We start from the raw sequence: 16,723 nt of genomic DNA on the forward strand, positions 1-16,723 counted from the left end.
AGGGTTTCATCATTAACATACCCTAAGCATCAAAAGGCTAGGGTTTTACAATGAACCCTAAAGGTTAGGGTTTCACCAAAATGAACAAATGGTAAGAGATAGTATGACAAGGGTAGATTCAATCTAGTGATTAATCACCCTAACAAGAATCTTTATGATTCAAAACCCTAGACATGAGAGAGTTAGTAATATAAAGCAAATTTTAAATGAAGAATAATCATACCTTCTTATGTGAAGAAGATCTGCAATGAGTCAAATCAAATCAAACATACCTTGAGTTGTTCTTTAAAAAACCTTGTAGAGTTTCTTCAGCAACGGGCTTACTTTCATGATACAAGTCTTTCCTTGAAGTTTCCTACATAATCCTTGTATATTCCTGCAAGCTTTCCTACCAAAAAAAATACAAAGAAAGGATTATGAGTATGCCATACAAATGAATCTAGAGGAAATCAAACATGAAAGAGGAAACAAAGAACAAGATACTTATCTTTGGTAAAATGGTGGAGGCTCCCTCTTATTTCAATCTTTCTGAGGGATACCTACAACTTATCAAAAACAATTCAAGAATTTCTAAAAAGACATTTTAGATCTATGAACTCAAAACATAAAAGAAAAACTTTACAAATCTTAAAACAATAGTCTAGAAGGATATGTTAGTATAAGTCTTTGACTTCGGATTCTTCAGCCTTGTTCTTCTTAGGTGCAGCTTCATCAGCAACTATTGCATGTTCTCTTTCTCTTTAATTGTTCTTGTTCATAGGATTTTCAGGACATTGATCTTATAATGTCCCATTTTATGACAATGATAACATTCTATTTTAGATAGGTCAATCTTCTTCTTTGATCCTTCAAACTTCTTGTGTTCTCCATTTTTATTGTAGTGGGAAAAATATGCATCGGAAGTATTGATCTCTTCATCTTCCTTCTTATCACTTACTAATGAGATGTGAGTTTCTTCTTGACTGCATGAATTCCACATTTCTTCAAATTATGGTGTTTATTTCCAACTACTAACGCCTGATGCAAAGGAGCTCCATGATTTTGGTAGACCTAGTAGTGCAGCGATCACAAGTTCTTTATTTGGTATGATTTCATCAATGGCTTGCAGCTCATCTCTTATTTGAGAGATCCTTACAAAATAGAAAGATACAGTGTCATCCTTTGTCATCTTTATTGTTCTTAGTCCATTCTTGAGATGATCCGAATGGGATCCATTAAAATTATCAAAGTGCTATGACTGTATCAAATCAGGACAGACTTCAAAAACTTGTGAACAAAGAACTATCAGGAAGACCTCTAAACAGTGAAAGTTTGTAACTAGCAAGGAACGACGAGAACCCTGGTCAAAGCGCGCTGACCGAGGCCCATGGAGACCGTGCAAGACGCAAACTAGCAGTTAGGAAGTCCGGATCAGAAAACGGAGGCCGTTTCTGATGCGCGATTAGCACTCGCGCATCGCTGGGCAAAACCCCTCGAAATGGAAAGGCCCCGAGCGCTCGGTCACAAGGAAAAGCCGAAAACCGTGGGAAAAGTGCTAAAGCGAAAGGCGGGTCCCGTGCTCCAAAACCGGCGGAATATCGGAGGCATGTTGGGCAGTAAGCGAAATTGTCAGGAGACCGAGCGATGCCATACAGCGAACGATGCATGTCCGGTGGATGAGAGAGAAAACCGCCTCTTATCGCAGGCTAACGTCCGAGCAAGTCAACCGCGCAATAAGAGTGAACACCGTAGGATCAGGGGGCTCTTGATCTGACGGCGGAGATTGCGCCCGATGAATGACCAGATCTAGAGGGAGAATTAAGTTGCGGCGTATAAAAGTCTGAAGTCCGATTTGACTGCTGAGCTAGCGGATGAATTATTACAAAGAGTAACCGAAATACCGAACCGTTTGAGGAAGAGCTGGCGCAATTCGTGAGAGGACAAGTGGCCACTTCCCTGTGAGACATTACACAGTGACGATGGCGCAGAGGCAAGGAAATCCAAGCGAACAGCTGCAGGCGATCCGAAGGGGTGGAAGAGGAAGCGAACAATCATGAGACAAATTGGCTTTAAGCCATGAACAGACAGAGACAGAGAGCAAGAGCGCGAAGTGAGAGCGAAGCGAGCACTGTAAGAAAGAAGGAAACAGTGAGACAGAGAGACAGAACAGAGAATAAGCAAGACGTAGGAAATAGAGAGCCGAGCTAACCTGTAGAGTAAGGTAGCATCGCGCAGACAGAGGGCTTGAGAGGTTCGAGCAATCCTTGAGAGGATATCTGTCGGGAACTGAGTACCAAATTGGACTCATCCCATTCAAGATCAGTTGAGGTCGAGACTTAGTAAGGAAGAGTCTGTGCACTCTAGTGGCTTGGGGAATCCAAGAACCACCCTGCTAAACATCATATGTTTCAGGAGACTCAAATTGAGCTCCTCATTGTAAAAACTCTGCTTTAAAGACACAATAAGAAAAGGCCACCACTGAAAGCTGGACCGGAGACGTAGCCCAGGAGGATTGGGTGACCTCCTCATTAATTTGTTGTGTTCTTATATTTGCTTACTGTGTTTCTCTTATTGTTTTCCATTGTCCAGTGTCTGTGTATTTTGCAATCTGATCGATCTGTTGCCTAAGATAACGTAGACACACACCAGCACATGAGTCTGTAATACCTTCATTCATTCATTAATTAACTGAGGTCACTCACGAGTGATTTTCAGATCAAGTGGTATCAGAGCCCAAGGCTGTTAAGCTTAGACAAGCTTGTGTTGGATTTAGCTGTTGAATGCTAACTAGATCAAAGCTCAAATTAAGAGAATGAGAGTTGGTCGAAACTAATCCTGAAATTGGGAGAGTCTATCCTCGGAAGTCAATGTCAGGGGAAGGTTCTATGGGCCCAGACCTTCAATTCATAGATAGTTTCCTAGCCATAAAGTCCATGGTAGAGGAAATGTATAGGGATTTTAGAAAACACAAAGATGAAGATTCATCAGGCTCCAAACAAGATAAAGGAGAAGATGAGTCTCACTTCCATGACCACTCAAAAGGCAAGGGGAAAGAAGAAAGCTTTCTCACACCTCCTAAGAGCCTGAACATAAAAAGAAGGCATCTTTGATTAAACTGGATGTTAAATTTGATTTACCTATATATGATGGAGAGTTGAATGCAGAAAAGCTAGACAATTGGATTAGACAAATTGATGTTTATTGCAGAGTGCAAAATATCGATTCAGACAAGAGCAAGATTCAGCTGGCAAGTCTACGCCTTGGACGCACTGCCTTGGTTTCGTGGGAAGGTAGGACCCAAGCTGACCTGAAGAGACATGGTAAGACTATCCCTGACTGGAGTGAATTTGTTTCTACAATCAAAAAGCAGTTCTATCCATTGGCTTACATGCAGCAAGCCATGATGAGCTGGCAAACTCTTCGACAGTTGAAAGGGCAAAGTGTACAAGGATACAGTCAAGAATTTAGAAAGAGAGCATTGATTCTAGGAATCTCATTAGACTAACCTGAGAATCTGTTGAAGTACATTGGTGGTCTACACAGCTACATGAGGCACACTATCCTCATGTTTAATCCCACTAGTATAGATGAGGTATCTGTTCAAGCTACTCATCTAGAAGCTAGAGGAAAGAATGGAAGTCCAGAAGTTGGGGGATCATCCCAACCCACTGCAAGCAAGAATAAAGAGAAAAGAAAACAGAAAAGGAAAGCAAAGAAGGCTAACACTGCACAGAAAAGCAAGTCTTCATGCACTCACTGTAAAAAGGATGGGCATGATGATGAGCATCGCTGGATTCTGTATCCGGAGCTGAGACCTAAGAAGTTCGAGGGCAAGAAGAAGAAGACTGCTACAGCTATTCAGAAAGATTTGGGATCAAACTCAGGAGATGAAACAACTATTGCAGCGATAGGTATAAGAGGTAAGAATTTTGAAGCATCTACTAGTAATTCTACACAATCTACTATTGATGAAGAAATTGAGAGAAAAGGACATGAGCTTTTCCATATTCGAGTTATTTCCAAACATCAAAAGATTGATACTTTGTTTGATAGTGGCTCACAAGTAAATTTAATTTCTGAAGCAATTGTAAAGAAGTTGGGATTAGTGACTACATCTCACAAGAAACCATACCCATTAGGATGGCTAAATGATAAAGCACAACTACAAGTGACTAGACAATGCAAACTCAAGTTTTCTTTTGGGTCAGCATTTGTAGATGAGATTGAGTTAGACATAATTCCTTTGGATATATGTAGAATTGTTTTAGGAAGTCCTTACTTGTATGACAGAAAAGTTATTTTCTATAGAGCTGAGAACAAGTATCTACTTGTTAAAGATGGAATCGAATACTTTGTAAGAGCTCATAAGCTCAAGAATAATTATACTCTCATAAACTCAGGGCAGATGAAACAAATGATAAATTCATGCAAACAATTCTTACTGATGGTTGTAAAGGAAAAGAAACCTGATAAAACCAATGTATTTGAGGGTTGTAATGCTAAACAACAAGCTGATTTAGAAAAGGTTGTTTCAGAGTATGATATCTTGTTTGAAAAACCTAAAGGTCTGCCACCCAAAAAGGAAATAGTACATGATATTATTTTGCAGCAAGATGCTCCATTGCCTAACATTGGAATGTACAGGTTGTCCGCTTTAGAGAACGCAGAAATCAAGAAGCAGGTGCAGGAGTTGCTTGAGAAGGGGTTCATCAGACCTAGCACATCACCATATGGGTCACCAATCGTCTTGGTGAGAAAGAAAGATGGCTTGTGGAGAATGTGCATTGATTACCGAGCACTGAATAAGATAACAATCAAAAATCGTTAACCCCTTCCTCGCATCGATGATCTCTTAGATCAATTGAAAGAAGCTGTTTATTTTTCCAAGTTAGACTTGCATAGTGGATACCATCAGGTCAGAGTTGCAGAACAAGATGCATGGAAGACTACTTTCAAAACAAAGCAGGGATTGTATGAGTGGCTGGTTATGCCTTTTGGCTTAACTAATGCTCCTGCTACTTTCATGAGATTAATGAATGATGTACTCAGACCTTTTCTTGATGATTTTGTTATTATGTATCTGGATGACATTTTGATATTTAGCAAAACGTGGGAAGAACACTTAAAGCATGTTAAGCAGACACTAGATGTTTTGAAAAGAGAAAAACTTTACGTTAAACTCTCAAAATGTGAATTTGGCAAAACATCTTTGAATTATTTGGGTCATATAGTAGGGGGTGGTGAGTTGAAGATAGAACCCTCTAAGGTGGCAGTCATTGCGAACTGGCCTAAACCCAAATCTACTACAGAAGTTAGAAGCTTCTTAGGAGCAGCACAATATTGGAGGAAGTTCATTTCTAACTTTTCCTTAATTGCAGCTCCCTTACATGCTTTAACAGGATTGAACAAGGTGTTTCAGTGGGGAGGCAAACAGCAGAAAGCCTTCGACACCTTGAAAGAAAAGATTAGTACAGCACCTGTACTAGCACTAATTGATCTTCAAAGACCATTTGAGATCCAAATGGATGCCAGTGACTATGCCATGGGAGCAGTGTTGACACAGCACGGTAAACCCATATGTTATCATTCTGAGACATTTAATTCTGCAGTAGTTAACTATCCTACATATGATAAAGAATTGTATGCATTAGTACAGAGTGTGAAAAAGTGGAAACATTACTTAATGGGCAAAGAGACAGTAATACATATTGATCATCAACCACTTCAATATCTACACTCCCAAACTAAGTTGCAGCAATCAAGGCACTATAGATGGATGGTTTTTCTACAACAGTTTCATTTAATCATCAGATATAAAAAGGGCATACATAACAAAGTTGCAGATATGTTATCTAGACCCATTATAAATGCATCTACTATACTTAAGCATAATTCTGTGTTACATGAGAGTTACATTGAACAATATGCTCAAGATATAGACTTTAAAGATGTATATGCAACTTTAAGTCAAGGCAAACGTGTAGAAGAATTGGATTATCATGTAAAGGACCGACTCTTATATCATTGTGGGAAGCTATGCATTCCACAAACTAAAAGAGTAAAGATAATTCGAGAAGCACACACTTTTCTAATATCAGGTCACTTTGGGGTAACTAAAACAGTTACACAGCTGCAAAGATTTTGTTATTGGCCAAAAATGAACGTGACAGTTTCTAGATATGTAAGAGGGTGTACTATGTGTGCAAAAAGCAAGCCTAGCGATAGAAAACTAAGCTTGTACACTCCATTACCAGTTCCTTCTCACCCTTGGGAAAGTGTTTCCATGGATTTTGTTGGAGGACCGCCTAAATCTAGGAAAGGTCATGATTATCTGTATGTTGTTGTCGATAGGTTCAGCAAAATGTGTATTTTGATACCTTGTAATACACAGATTACAGCTAAACAAACTGCAAAATTTTTCTTTCAACATGTATGGGTTCATTTTAGATTACCCACTTCCATTGTATCTGATCGAGACACCCAATTTATGGGGAAGTTTTGGTCAAGCCTGTGGGAACTGATGGACAACAAACTGAAGAAAAGCACAGCTTTTCATCCACAAACTGATGGCCAGACAGAAGTAGTTAACAGGACAGTGATCCAGTTACTCAGGGGATATTGCAGCAAGCATCCTAAGCTTTGGGATGAACATTTATGTTATGTGCAGCATGCTTACAACAGAGCAAAACATTCTTCTACACAGAGATCTCCTTTTGAGACCTGTTTTGGTTTCACCCCAAAGTCTCCTTTGGATTTTGTCTTTGGTAAAGACACCACAGTTGAAGGACACAGTGATGTGGACAGGGCAACTAGGTTCATTGAACAGATCCAAGAGATCCACCAGGCAGTACAGGAACAGCTGGAAAAGAGCCAAGCCAAATACAAGGCAAGGCATGACAAGCATCGGATGGAGCATAGTTTCCAAGTTGGTGACCAAGTCTGGCTGTATATCAGCAAGGACAAGATGCAAGGTGAAGGTAAAAAGCTAAAGCCTATCAGGTATGGACCCTTCAAGATACTTGAGAAGATTGGTGAGAATGCTTTTCGCCTTGATCTACCAGCTTACATGCACATCTACTCAGTCGTAAATGCAGATTGCTTGAGACTATTTGAACCTTCACTAATTGAGGATCCCGAAGAGCAGAGTCAATTGCCTTCTATTGATGACCTGTTACCTGAATATCTTAATGAATTGCAGGAAGACACAGTTCTGGACAGGAAGGTGAGGACGACATGCAAGGGAGATGTTGAGTACCTCAGAGTTGGGCTCAAGGGTTCAAAGCCGAGCAGTGCAAAGTGGATAGAGATTGGACAAGTGAGACAATTGTACCCTCACTTAGTCGATGCTTGAAAACCAACTTTTGGTGGTCCAAAAGCTTTTTCAGTGGGAAGGCCGTGATCCGAATTGGATCCATGAAAATTATCAAAGTGCTATGACTATATCAAATCAGGACAGACTTCAAAAACTTGTGAACAAAGAGCTATCAGGAAGACCTCTGGACAGTGGCAGTTTGTAGCCAGCAAGGAACGACGAGGACCTCGGTCAAAGCGCACTGACCGAGGCCCATGGAGACCGCACAGGACGCAAACTAGCAGTTAGGAAGTCCAGATCGGAAAACGGAGGTCGTTTCTGATGCGCGATTAGCGCTCGCGCATTGCTGGGCAAAACCCCTCGAAATGGAAAGGCCCCGAGCACTCGATCACAAGGAAAAGCCGAAAACCATGGGAAAAGTGCTAAAGCAAAAGGCGGGTCCCGTGCTCCAAAACAAACGAAATATCGGAGGCATGTTGGGTGGTAAGCGAAATTGTCAGGAGACCCAGCAATGTCATACAGCGAACGACGCGTGTCCAGTGGATGAGAGAGAAAACCGCCTCTCATCGCGGGCTAACGTCTAAGCAAGTCAACCGCGCGATAAGAGCGAACACCGTAGGATCTAGGGGCTCTAGATCTGACGGTGGAGATTGTGCCTGATGAATGACCAGATCTGGAGGGAGAATTAAGTTGCGGCGTATAAAAGTCTGAAGTCCGATTTGACCGCTGAGCTGGCGGATGAATTATTACACAGAGTAACCGAAATACCAAACCGTTTGAGGAAGAGTTGGCGCAGTTCGTGAGAGGACAAGTGGCCACTTCCCTGCGAGACGTTACATAGTGGCGATGACGCAGAGGTAGGGAACTCCAAGTGAACAGCAGCAGGCGATCCGAAGGGGCGGAAGAGGAAGCGAACAATCATGAGACAAATTGGCTTTAAGCCATGAACAGACAGAGATAGAGACAGGGAGAGAGCGAAGCGAGAGCGAAGCGAGCACTGTAAGAAAGAAGGAGATAGTGAGACAGAGAGACAGAACAGAGAATAAGCAAGAAGTAGAAAACAAAGAGCCGAGCTAACCTGCAGAGTAAGGTAGCATCGCGCAGACAGAGGGCTTGAGAGGTTCGAGCAATCCCTGAGAGGATATCTGTCGGGAACTGAGTACCAAATTGGACTCATCCCATTCAAGACCAGTTGAGGTCGAGACTTAGTAAGGAAGAGTCTGTGCACTCTAGTGGCTTGGGGAATCCAAGAACCACCCTGCTAAGCATCATCTATTTCAGGAGACTCAAATTGAGCTCCTCATTGTAAAAACTCTGCTTTAAAGACACAATAAGAAAAGGCCACCACTGAAAGTTGGACCGGAGACGTAGCCCTGGAGGATTGGGTGAACTCCTTATTAATTTGTTGTGTTCTTATATTTGCTTACTGTGTTTCTCTTACTGTTTTCCATTTTCCAGTGTCTGTGTATTTTGTAATCTGATCAATCCGTTGCCTAAGATAACATAGACACACACCAACACATGAGTCTGTAATACCTTCATTCATTCATTAATTCACTGAGGTCACTCACGAGTGATTTTCAGATCATGAGACTAGCAACTTGTCCAATGTTCTTGATGGCAAATAACTTGGAGAGGGCTTCATTCATATTTTTTTGTTCTTTTCTTTTTTCCTTTTTTTTTGTAGCATCTATATTGGATATAAAGGGAATTAGGTTGTCCTTTAATCCATCTACAATTAGATTCATTGCCACTGTGTTTGTTTCCCTGTACTTTTCCTTCCCTTCATCATCTGCTATTTCTTTAACTTTTTGTTAATTTTAGGTATGTTCTATGCTTAGAGCAATTTACTTCAATTTTCATAGTTAGCTCAATACCTTTTCCAGATTAGCAATCACATCAGCATTAAAGTAAATTGCAGATAAAACATAAACATAAATCGTTGAAGACAAGCCAAGACAAGAGGACACAAGATGTGGCGCTAGCCAGGGACAAACCCCAATGTGGGGAAACACTTGATCAATTCTTCTTATATGTTCTTCAATAGTTAATCAGAGAGAAAGACAGTACATTTACAACAGAAGTCAACACTTTGACTTATCTAATTAAGAGCATAGATCATCTCTAAGAAGATGATACATGAGATCAGTTGAAGACATGCTGCTTCAACTGATTCTCCAAGGTGACTCCTTCACCTATCATTGTGTCGCATCCCGTCATCATGCTGCACCTCACCATGCTGCACCCATCATCACAATGTTGGACCTCATGACCATGTTGTACACATCATACAGCTGCACCTTATGCTGCATTGTTGTCCCATGTGCCATTGTTGCGCCATGCTAGCCACTGCTTTCTTATGTGGCATACTATTGTCCCACTGTTAGTGACATAGCCATTCCATGTTTGCTTGTTGTCCCATTGTTTTGTTGTTGTCCCATCACAGCTTGCCATGCTTCCGATGTTGTACATGCTTGTTGCTTGCCATGTTGTCCATGCTTGTTGCTGTCATGTAATAGTTGGTGTCCCACTTTGCTGTTGTCATGTAATAGTTGTTGTCCCACTTGTGCCACTGCTGCACAATTGTCATTGTTGTCCTATGTCAGTGGGTTGTCCCATCAAAGTTGTCGTCCCAACATGTTGTTGTCCCACTTGTGCCACTGTTGCACAATTGTCATTGTTGTCCTATGTCATTGGGCTGTCCCATCAACGTTGTCGTCCCAACATGCTGCTGTCCCGTTGTCCTATTTGATTGCAGTTCCTATGTGGCAGTGTCCAACACCTCTGTATTGTTGTTCATGGACAGAAGTCGGTCACTGGTTAGGGCACCCTCCTGTAACCTATAGCAGTCCAACGATCAGCCCATAACTCACCTTGAATTATGCGGCCTCCCTATCTTTACAAGGTAGGTGACCTCGCTGGTTGAGGAGACACCTACAACTCCATGTAGAGGGTTGTTTTGACCATCAAAACAATACTTATAGGCCTGTGGCTTTCACACGGACCTTGTTGCCTCTTCAAGTAGTCACAAGGGTGACCTTAACGTCCCTTCTCCTTCGCTGAAGTAGGCCTTGTATTGCTACCTTCTAGCCCAGCTCCTAGGCCCTCCTAACAGCAGCTCAGTCCTCCAAAAGACCCATGACTTTGTTGCGGCTAGGACCTATTAGGGCAGCGTATATCCTTTTCTTGACTGCAGCTAGGTTACCCTTGAGATAGCATAGGTTAGGGCTACCTTAGGATAGTGTTAGGGTTGCCTTCCATTTGCGTCTAGGGTTGCCTTCTAGGACTGCATTAGGGTTGCCTTAGGATAGCGTTAGGGTTGCCTTCTATCTGCGTCTAGGGCTGCCTTCCATCTGCGTCTAGGGCAACCTCTTTTCCTCCAACATCTAGGGCTTCCACTCCTAGATTTCTCTTCCACTAAAACCCAAGACAAGTGGAGAGAAATCAAGATAGAAGTGTGTGAGAAATGACTCTCAAGTCATCTCCTTTTATACTAAAACGTTGAGCACATGTGGGGTTTATTTGGTTGTTGGCCGACCTTGACGAATTGTCTTATAACACAAATAAATTCATAACTCCATGAAAACTTATCGGAATCGGATAATCTTTAGATCAATCCTACACCTCTCGATGAGAGGGATCCATGAAAAATATCAGCTGCCATAAATAAGATGACCCACATGGAGTTTGGCCCTAACTGCCAATTTTAACACTCCCTCTCAACTAGGGAGAACTCCTTCCACTGATCTATCTATCCGAATGTACTATCTCTGCCATCCATGCCCTGCACTGCTTTGCTTTGCTCTCCAGAACTATGAAGAAGAAGAATTGAACGAGAATGTCTCATACCATTCTCTACTAACCCGAAGTCAGTTCCATATGAAGAGAGTGTGTCATATCACTCTTATTGACCCGAAGTCAGTTTTATTGATCCCAGATCAATATCACAAGAGAGTGTCTCAAACCACTCATACTGATCCCAGATCAATGGAGGTCATCCTAGCATAGGGAGTACGGTAGATACAAAGATGCGTCCATCGATAGTACTACTAGGGTCCCTAACCCCATTTCCCTACTCATTGGCCAGATGAGAGGTATGTCCCATGAGTCCCAGACTGCATGGGTAGGATGCCTCGACAGGAGAACCATTCATCCTGTCCCTAAGTTGCCACGGGGTATCACAGGGGAAGGCTAAACCATTCACCCTGTACACAACGCACCATTAGGGGATGGTGAATTGCCCTATGGTCACTTGTTGCTCCAAGCAATACCCCAAGCCCCCCGAAGCTCCCAGAGCTCAATGCATGCATCATGCTGGACCCTCATAAGAAGGTCTCTCAACGACTCCAAGTCATTCGGGAAAGTCACAAATTTGACCTTTCCCCGGGGCTTAGACAGAATGTCTGCGACATGTACCATATCCCAGATAGGGTAGTATCTGATATCTATATGCTGGAGCAATTATAGAATACGGGATTCCTCAACAATCGAACCCCCCCTGGTTGACACAAAGGATTACGGTGGTATCCATCATGTGTACAAACAGCTCACTGAAGAGTTTCCACAACTAGACAACTTCACACGAGATCATACTCGTAGCAACCGACTTCTGCTCCCTGCTCATCCAAGATATCAAAGTAGAATCCAAAGAGAACCAGCACTCAGAAGTGCTCTTGCAATCCTCCACATTGCTTGCCCAGTCAGCATTCGAATAATCATGCAGCTTCACATTTCCAGCAGTGTACCTCAATCCACGAGAGATTGTGCCCTGGAGATATCTCAAATGATTCTTGGCACCAATCCAGTGAGGCTCAAAAATATATGAGCTCATCATGCTAACTGCAAAACATATATCTGGACAAGAGTTCACCAATAACACCAATGCTAGTGAGTTTATGAAATTCAGAGGCATTACTCAAATCTGGTCCGACATCACTATCATATAACTTCTAAAAGTTAAGATCCTCGAGGTAGTCACGGACTTGCAATTTACCATTCCACATCTGGAATCCAACTCCCTCTTACTTCTGCAAATGAGAGGGTCTGCACCTGTCAGAAATAGGTCATCCTCAGAAGGTGCCAGTATGAGAGGTCTATCATCCACAACCTTCAAGCAATGGTTTGGATCGACTTCACTCCTAGTGAATCTCAGCTTCATCAGACAGCTATCAATCCTCTCATACTATGCCTGGGGTGTTTTGCTTCAAGCCATAGAGGGCTTTCTTCCACCAGTATAAGTGAGATTCCCGATCATGAATCTCAAACCCCTCAGGTTGTTCCAAATTTGTGGACCTGCTACATGAGGGGAATGGTCCCCTTGCAAGATTTTCCTTCGATACATCTCGGACATGTACTTTCACGCTCTTCTTGGATTCAGGAATCCCTGTCATCATCTAACTCACATCGGGTAGGGTCCCATTATAAGTAGACCTCCGGTGCTATAGATGAGATGTGGCAACTAACGTGGTCCCCAATGGACTTCTTGCAACTTAATACAACCTTAAACTCAAAAGCATCTTTGAAAATTCCATTTTCAAATACGTACCTTTCCATTGATGAATGCCACCCTGAAACCTTTGACTTCCATTGCCAAAATGGTCACCAAGTTTGTCTTGCAATCAGGTACACAAAAGAGATTCTTGTAAATGAATCAAGTCACCCTCATTCAATTGAGGGGTAACATTCCCTACACCCTTTTCGGGATAGGTGGCATCGGCTCCAAGTATAATCCACGATTGTTTCCATCTCTGCTAAATTAGAGAGAGCAGCCTCCTATCCGATGAAGTGACTTGAAGCACCGCAATCAATAAGCCAGATTCCCAAAGAGTCTAAAGGAGAAGGCCAATATAAGATAACACTTCTTTATCTTATTAGAAACAACACTTGATTCTTCATACCTGGGGTTCCTTGCTTTCTTTGAAGAGTCGGTTATTTTCTTGATGATCTGCATTACTTGTCATTCCTTCGATCATTCAAGATGTCCCTAGAATGATTGTTATCATCATCAAGTGATGTGTCCCTGCCATTCGGACACTCCTTCGCATAATGGTCGAACTTATTACAAACAAGGCATCTGCCTTTGCTTCTACCCTTAGATCCGAACTTCCCATTGAAGGGATCTGAAGGCCATCAGAAGCTTCCGTTGCGCCATTCTGATAATATTCTCTACTTCGACTTCACCCTTGGTGAATTTTAAGAGGGATGAGAAATCCATTGATCCTTTTATCCTTTCCCAACTGTCTTCGGTGATTGCTCTTTCACTCTTGCTTGGGCTTTTTCTTCACCTCAGCTCTGATACCATGTTAATTTTAGGTATGTTCTATGCTTAGAACAATTTATTTCAATTTTCACAGTTAGCTCAATATCTTTCCCAAATTAGCAATCACATCAACATTAAGTAAACTGCAGATAGAACATAAACATAAATCGTTGAAGACAAGCCAAGACAAGAGGACACAAGATGTGGCACTAGCTAGGGACAAACCCCAATGTGGATAAAACCTTGATCAATTCTTCTTATATCTTCTTCAATAGTTCAGCAGAGAGAGAGAGAGATAGTACATTTACAGCAGAAGTCAAGACATTGACTTATCTAATTAAGAGCATAGATCATCTCTAAGAAGATGATACATGAGATCAGTTGAAGACATGTAGCTTCAACTGATTCTCTAAGGTGACTCCTTCACCTATCATTGTGCTGCATCCCGTCATCATGCTACACCTCACCATGCTGCACCATGCTGCACCCATCATCACAATGTTGGACCTCATGACCATGTTGTACACATCATACAGCTGCACCTTATGCTGCACTGTGGTCCCATGTGCCATTGTTGCGCCATGCTAGCCACTGCTTTTATGTGGCATACTACTGTCCCACTATTAGTGACATAGCCATTCCATGTTTGTCTGTTGTCCCATTGTTTTGTTGTTGTCCCATCACAGCTTGCCATGCTTGCCATGTTGTACATGCTTGCTGCTTGCCATGTTGTCCATGCTTGCTACTCTCATGTAATAGTTGTTGTCCCACTTGTGCCACTGCTGCACAATTGTCATTGTTGTCCTATGCCATTGGGTTGTCCCATCAAAGTTGTCGTCCCAACATGTTGCTATCCCACTTGTGCCATTGTTACACAATTGTCATTGTTGTCCTATGTCATTGGGTTGTCCCATCATAGTTGTCATCCCAACATGCTGTTGTCCCATTGTCCTATTTGATTGCAGCTCCTATGTGGCAATATCCAACACCTCTGTACTTTTTTTCATGGACAGAATTCGGTCATTGGTTAGGGCACCCTATTGTAACCTACAGCTGTCCAACAATCAGCCCATAACTCACCTTGAATTATGTGGCCTCCCTTTCTTTACAAGGTAGGTGACCTCACTAGTTAAGGAGACACCTACAGCTCCATGTAGAGGGTTGTTTTGACCATCAAAACAATATTTACAGGCCTACGGCTTTCACATGGACCTTGTTGCCTCTTCAAGTAGACACAAGGGAGACCTTAACGTCCCTTCTCCTTCGCTGAAGTAGGCCTTCTATTGCTACCTTCTAGCCCAGCTCCTAGGCCTTCCTAACAGCAGCTCAGTCCTCTAAAAGACCCATGACTTTGTTGCGGCTAGGACCTATTAGGGCAGTGTATATCCTTTTCTTGACTGCAGCTAGGTTACCCTTGAGATAGCATAGGTTAGGGCTGCCTTAGGATAGTGTTAGGGCTACCTTCCATCTACGTCTAGGGTTGCCTTCTAAGACTGCATTAGGGTTGCCTTAGGATAGCATTAGGGCTGCCTTATCTGCGTCTAGGGCTGCCTTCCATCTACGTCTAGGGCAACCTCTTTTCCTCCAACGTCTAGGCTTCCACTCCTACATTTCTCTTCCACTAAAACCCAAGACAAGTGGAGAGAAATCAAGATAGAAGTGTGTGTGAGAAATGACTCTCAAGTCATCTCCTTTTATACTAAAACATTGAGCACATGTGGGGTTTATTTGGTTACTAGCCAGCCTTGACGAATTGTCTTATAACACAAATAAATTCATAACTCCATGAATACTTATCAGAATCGGATGATATTTAGATCAATCCTAAACCTCTCGATGAGAGGGATCCAAGAAAAATATCAGCTGCCATAAATAAGTTGACCCACATGGAGTTTGGCCCTAGTACAAAATCCAATACTTCGTGTTTTACAAGGATGAGATTTATTCTCTTCTTCCATGCTCTCTAGTTGGTGGCTCCTTCTAGCTTGTTTTCGGTCTTCATTAAAGTTGCCATAGATTTTACAATGTCTCTCTTACTAGATAATAGGTCTTCCTTTTCAAAACTCTTATACTATCCTGCTCCTTATAATCTTCCTTGAAACCTTTTTACTTGACCCTTTCAATAGATCTTCACGCTGCCTATTTCCTTCCTCCTTCACCTTAGCTCTAATACCATGTTAGATAATCAAAAAGGCAGAAATACTTTCTTATGTTGACAATTACTTGTGATATTCTTGTATTCTTATTAGCTTTCTTTATGTTCTTCTTTTATCTTCTTTTCATCAAGCAATCATCAAATCATAACATGATGATCAATAACACCAAATATAGGCACTCAATTAGGGCTAAAACCTCTATGAAGGGGAAAACCCAGTGAAATTCTTCCACTAGTAGATTCAAATCAATTGAGACAATCCAAGACCTTAGACCAAATCAAAAGACCTTCCTCACTCCACCAAGTCAGCCTTACAGAATGGCTATCTGAACTTCAATAGTCTCTTCTAGTCAAACAACTTCAACCCAACTACAACACAGAATTTTGGCCTTTCAGCTTCCAGAAGATCAGCGCAACTACAGATCTGAAATTTCAGCCCTCCTGCAGCTACACAGAAATTCGCACGTGTGGCAGAAAAGAGAGATATTCGGCTTCTTCTTGCTTGACAAGTGTCTCCTTCTTCGTCGTTAGGGTCTTCTCCTCCTCCTTAGGTATTTCACTCTTATTTTTCTCCTCTAGCAACTGCAGATCGAACTTTCTTGATATATCCTCCAAATGAGTTGAGTAGTTGCTTATTTATAGTGGTTTCTGGCTCCTCTTGAGGCCGACTTGGTGGAGGAGGCTTATTTGACTCAATTTACATCAAAATAAATTTCTTTCTTGATATACAAAGCCCAAGAAGGGTCTATTAAATGATGACAAGGACTAGGACTCATGACACAAACCCTAGAAGCCTACAATGGAGGCTTTGACCTAAAAATAAAATAATAAAGCATGAAACCCATGCTAATAAGTGATTTTTTTCTTTTACAAATAAATTTTATTTTCTTTCTTTTGACAAATACATTTCATCATGACTCAAATATAGTTATGAAGACTGACACAAGTTACATTCTTCAACAGTTTCAACACTCCCTCCTAGCAAGGAAGGGATTCTCCACTACAGCCAACTTGTCTC

The 16,723-nt window shown here is 41.9% G+C and overlaps 1 protein-coding gene across 3 annotated transcripts in view; it reads right to left on the bottom strand.

Annotated features, from left to right (window-relative positions):
- The window catches only part of LOC149195607 (thioredoxin-like 3-3), a 193,474-nt gene that overhangs the window by 132,429 nt on the left and 44,322 nt on the right, over positions 1-16,723 (bottom strand). Inside the window, exon 1 of one of the 3 annotated variants that reach the window (XM_089405369.1) lies at positions 273-297. The exons of the other annotated variants lie outside the window; for them this stretch is intronic. The gene's annotated coding sequence lies outside the window, so the exon portion shown is untranslated. Of the gene's footprint in view, positions 1-272; positions 298-16,723 lie in introns of those variants that run through there. 3 annotated transcript variants of the gene reach the window in all.

This window comes from Pinus tabuliformis, chromosome 2_2 (genome assembly GCF_031772625.1).
Source record: "Pinus tabuliformis cultivar Carrire ecotype Pingquan chromosome 2_2, CPIR1, whole genome shotgun sequence".
NCBI classification, from domain to species: Eukaryota; Viridiplantae; Streptophyta; class Pinopsida; order Pinales; family Pinaceae; genus Pinus; species Pinus tabuliformis.